At 37.6% G+C, this 5,893-nt stretch overlaps 1 pseudogene; it reads right to left on the reverse strand.

Annotated features, from left to right (window-relative positions):
- Nucleotides 1–3,972: 3,972 nt before the first annotated feature.
- LOC102027699 lies at nt 3,973–4,918 on the reverse strand (annotated as a pseudogene).
- Nucleotides 4,919–5,893: the final 975 nt, after the last annotated feature.

The following is a 5,893-nucleotide window of genomic DNA, read 5'->3' on the forward strand; positions in this document are numbered from 1 at the left end:
ATGGTTTAGGAAAAGAAAATAAAACCAGAATACATGAAATTTCTCTTTCATAATGTCCAGTATATAGTCAGATTTTACTGAACAGGAAAGAAAATAGGTCTTATAAACAACAGGAAAAAGCCAATAGAGGCAGATCTACAGAAGAGTCAGCTATTGGAATTAACAGACAACACCTCAAAATAATAATTAGTAATACATTAACAAATATATAGGAAAAGATAGACAGAGATGGCATTTCAGAAGAAACTGAGTCTAAAGAACCAATAAAAATTGCACTGAAAAATGGTATATCTGAGGTTTTTTTAAAAAGCAGTAACTAAAAAGCCTTACCAAAGGATTACATACCAGGAAAGAAAACAGCCTGCAAACATCTCAATGGCAAATTTTTGAACTGACATGCTGAGGGAAGAAAAATTGAGAAACTTTTAAGAAAAGACATGGAGAGAGAGGGAGAGAGAGAGAGAGAGAAAGAAAGAAAGAGAAAAAAAAGTGAAGAAACACTGGCTAAAAACTTTTTTGATTGAACACATCAACCCTGGATCCAAAAAACTTAGCAAACCAGTGGAACAAACCCTGAGAGATGATAGAAAAAAATTGTCAATCTAGAATTCTATAATCCAGTGAAAATCTGGTTTGAATCAAGAAATTTTCAAATCAATGAAAGGTGAGGAAATTCATAGCTGGTAAACCTATATAACAAAAAATCCCAAACTAGGTCTTTTAGAAATAACACCAAATACAAATTCAGATCAGCATAAAAGTGCAACATTAGAAATAGCAAAAGTGTAAATATTCTTTTTCTTTCTTTTCATAATTCTGAAAAAAAGATAATAAGTTTAAAGCAAAAAATAACAATGAGGTATTGTGCAGTTTACAACAAACAGAAACAAAATGTAGAACTACATCACAAAGGACCACAGGGATAAGTAGAATAAACTAAAATAAATCTTTGCATTATATGTTGTTATGGCTTGTATCTAGATTTCCCCACAAAACGTGATAGGTGGGAGCTTTGGGAGACAGCTGCATCTAGAGAGTATGATGCTGGGATTGACTCATGGAGCAAAGCTAGGATTAAGGGTGCCCTAACTTGGGTGTAAGGATGGGTAGCCTGGATAGACTATAAAACAGAAACAGGGCTGCTGTGGTTGCTTGTCACTTGCTGCTTGCTTCTTTTGCTGCCTTGTGCCTGCCATGAATTATTTCTCTTCTGTGATACCCATCTGCCATGCCATCCTGCCTTGGAGCCAATTGATTATGGACTGAAATCTCTATAAACTGTGAGCCAAATAAACCTTTCCTCCTTTAACTTAAGGTGTTTGGTATTTTGTGTCAGCAACCAGAAAAGTAATTAAAATATATGTGGAGTGCTATTAATTCAAAGTAGGCTGCAATACTTTAAAAATATATGTTGCAATTTCTGGAGAGGTCATTAAAATATAACATGGAGAAGTGTGTGGTGGATAAGGAAATGTGTTCCTGGGTGGGCCATGGAGGTGTGAACTTGGGGACTATATCTGATCCCTTCTTCTCTGGCATTATTTCCCTGCTCTACTGTCCAGCCACCATGGACCAAATAACTTTGGTTTGCCATGACCTTTGGCCGTGATGTTTATACTTTGGAACTTGTCAACCATAAACTAATTCTCCTGCAAGTATGACCCATAAACCAAATTAACCCAGTGTTCCTTTAAATTGTGCTTATTTTTTCCCATTATGAGAAACCTGACTAATAGAAAGTATAACTAAAATACCAGTGGAAAAAGAGAAGAAATACTTAATACAAAAACCAGAAACAGGGATCAAAGGAACTAAAAGCAGTGAAGCTAAATATAAAACAAATAGCAAGATACCAGATTTAAACCTTACCATGCCACTAATTACATTAAGCATGCAAGAACTGAACCCTCCAATTAAGAGGGAGAGATTACAGAGTAAATAAAAAATGCAAAATCCAATATATGGTGTTTACAAGAGATGTACTTTAGGATAAAGACACAAATGGATTAAAGCAAAAAAGATGATTCTGGCTGCTGGTCTGGCATATGAGATACTTAAAATTTGTTACTCTATCCTCACAATATGTAAAACCCTAAAAAATTAAATCTTCATGGGTTTATTAGAGAAGTGAGATCATCTACTGCTAGCTCCAGCCCCCAACTGGAGAACAGACAGGTGGACACAAAGAAGCACAATTCACCAGACCATAAACCCAGTTGTGTGGGAACTAGAATTGGGAGACCTGAACTATAGTAAGTGACTTTCTGGAGCCAAAGAGTAAACAAGTTCAAAAAGTCAAAAACTCAGTAATGATGGAACAAAAATAGAGGGGATTTCACCCTTATAAATTTTATCTTCAGGAATTCTATAAGCTTCTCACAGTGAAGACTGGAGAAAAAATTTCTATAGACTTTTGAGTGGTAAGAGAAAATAAACCATTATGAAGTATGCAAAGACATTCTGTTCATCTTAACAATACCTGTTCTCAAGAGAAATTATTTTACCAGGGCCGGATCTGCTGCATTATGAGAGCCTATTGACCTGAGCAGAAGCTTATTCCCAGTCCATCCCTTTCTAGCCTTTCCTGGAAGGGAAATAACCCCATCCAGCCATTGTGAGTCACCTGTGAGGATGATGGAAAGAAAAATAAGACATACCTGTGAGCTTCACAGCACATATACAAAGGCTCACAAACAATGGAGACCTAACCAAAGGACTACACAACAGTATTCCTCCCCACACCTCACTACATTGGGAAAAGTATTTACTGCAATCTCTCCTACCCTGTATGTCATGTCTACCACTAAAACATTACAAACCACACCAAAGAACAGAAAACTTGTGCAAGAGGTTGAACCAACATAAGAATGAAGTCCAGATATAGAATTTTCAAATCTCACATTTAAGATGAATGTGAGGAATTTACTAAGGCTCTAATGGAAAATGTCAACAACATGCAAGAACAGATGGGTAATGCAAGAAGAGATGAAAATTCTAAGCAATGGTAGAAAAGAAATACCACAGAAAAGGAACTCCTCTGTAATAGAAATGAAGGGTGATTTTGATGGACTCACAAGTAGATTGGATATAGCTACAAAAAATCTCTGATTTTAAGGCAATAAAAATTCCAAAAATGTAAAAACAAAGAGAAAAAATACCAAAAAATGTAAAACAATATCCAAGAATTGTGGAGCAAAAGGTGTAGCACATGTGTAATAGAAATACCAGAGGAAGAATAAAAATAACAGAAGCAATATTTCCCCAAAATTAATGGCACATGTCCACAGATCCAGGACACACAGAGAACAATGACAAAGGATGTTATTCAGACAAAACAGTGACCTACAGTTAGGCATATATATTCAAACTTCATAAAACCAAAGATAATGAAAAAGAAAACTTGAAAGAAGCCACAGGATAAAAACACCTCATCTATAGAAGAGCAAGTACAAGAAAGTCATTTGTGTTCTCTGAAACAATGCAAGCAAGAAAAAGTGGAGAAAACACGACCAGTGTAGAATTCAGAGCACCACACTGCAAAGTTTTTTTAAAAAATTATTTTCGCATGTTGACAGTGACTAATGTTTCCATTCATTGTATGCAGTTGGTGCAAATGTATAATACATCTTAACTGCTTTTTAAATCCTTTTCCCCTCCCGTGTCCCTCCATCTCTTGATCCAGTTTCTGTTTGACAAAGATCCATCTCCCTGATTCCTATTATTTATCATTTTATTTTCTCTTTATTTATAAGTTAGGTTTCTTATAAGTAAGAAACCATGCAACATTTAAGCTCATGTGTCTGATTTATTTCACTTAACCTTATGATGTGTAGGTGCATCCATTTCTCTATAAATGACAGAAGTTTATCTTTCTTTATGGCAAAGTAGTACTTCATTGTGTTTATTATTTTTTTCTGAAAGCGAATTATGCCTTTATTCCCTGCTTTGCCAGCCAGGCAGGCTTATTGGTGATCAGTCAAAGACACCAAATCCCACACCTTCATCTGACTTCTCTGACTCTTCCTTGGCTTCCACTGTGGCTGGGGCGGCTGCAGCAGCAGGAACAGCAGTAGTGGCTGCAGTGACAGGAGCAGCAGCCACAAATGCGGATGGATCAGCCAAGAAGGCCTTGATCTTTTGGGAAGGTGTACTCAGTCTCCACGGACAAGCCAGGACCCGCTTGTACCCATTGATGATAGAATGGGGCACTGATGCAACAGTTGGGTAACCAATCTGCAGACAAACACTGGCACCATTGCAGACACCCTCCAGAAAGCGAGAATGCAGAGCTTCCTCTGTAATGTCCAGCACCTCAGGGTTGTAGACTCTGCCATTGTCAAACACTTGCTGAATGATCAGCCAAAGAAGAATGGGGAGATGTTCAACATGTTCAGGAGGGTCGCCTCACTGGCTCTCACTTTGTCGTCAGTCTTAATCAGCTGTACATCACTCAAGATTTCAATGGTGCCCCTGGAGATTTTAGTGTTAATGCCCAGATCCTGGAAGAAGGAGGTCTTCTCAGGCCCCAGACCATTGTTATGGGCTGGCACGGTGACTTCACATGGTGCAATGGCACCCGCACGGGCAGCAGCTGGCACCTTATTGGCCAGCAGCATACCCCTGATCTCAGTGAGGTCCTCCTTGATGAACACAAAGCCCACTTTCCCCGGATATGAAGCAACAGTTTCTCCAGAGCTGGGCTGTTTTCCAGATGTCCTCAGATGGCTTTGCGTATCATGGTATTCTTCTCCATCAGCACCACTGCCTTCCCTCAGAGGGACATGCAGATCTGCTGCATCTTCTTGGAGCCAACATTGTCTGCTCCCACAATGAAGCATTTTGGATAATCATCCAAAAGTTGGATGATCTTAAGAAAGTAGTTGGATTTCCAGGTCGCCCTCTCTTCCCTGGGCAACATGGTGGTGAGTCAGGGATTACCACGCAGGGTTGAAAGATGATGTCACTCTTTTTTTTATCCACCATCTGTTGATGGATACAGTATAAGCTACTTCAAGATTTTGCTATTATGTATTGCACTGCTATAAACATGGATTCATATATATCACTTTAATATGATGTCTTTAACTCTTCAGAAACATACCTAGAAGAGGAAGTACCTAGTCAAATGAATTTCTAGTTTTAGTTTTATGAGGAATATCCATACTGATTTCCATAATGGTTGTAGTGTTTACATTCACACCAACAATGTGGAAAGCTTTCTTTTTCTTCACAGCCTCTCCAGCATTTATTATTGTTCATTTTCTTGATGATAGCCATCTTTCTGGAGTGAGATGGAACTTCAGTGTTGTTTTAATTTTTATTTCTCTAATGACCAGAGTTGTTTAACATTTCTTCATTAATTTATTGGCTATTTTTACTCCTTCTGTGAAGTGCTTATTCATTTCACTTGCTCATTTTTTTCATTGAAACTTTTATTTTGGGAAGTCTAATATTTTGAATTCTTTATATATTTTGTATATTAGTCCTCTGTGTGAAACAGATGGCAAAATTTTTCCTGTTCTGTAAGTTTTATTTTCACTCTGTTGGCTGTTTCTTTGCTATGGAAAAGTTTTATAATAGTGGTATGATTCCATTTGTTGATTCTCAGAACTATTTCCTGTGTAACAGGGATTCTCTTTAGAAAGTCTTTGCCTATGCCCATGACTTCAAGAGTTTTACCTATTTTATCTTCCAGTGGGGTAAGTATTTCTGTTTTAACAGTTAGTTCTTTGATCTGTTTTGATTTTAGTTTAGTACAAGGTGAAAAAAATATGTCTAGATTCAATCTTCTGCATATGGATGGCCAGTTTTCCCAGCACCTTTTATTAAAGAGGCTATCTCTCTCTCCTCCAGTGCATGCTTTCACCCCTGTGTCAAAGATTATAAGGCTGAA

The sequence above is a fragment of the Chinchilla lanigera genome, unplaced genomic scaffold (genome assembly GCF_000276665.1).
Source record: "Chinchilla lanigera isolate Chin_1 unplaced genomic scaffold, ChiLan1.0 scaffold00048, whole genome shotgun sequence".
NCBI lineage: Eukaryota > Metazoa > Chordata > Mammalia > Rodentia > Chinchillidae > Chinchilla > Chinchilla lanigera.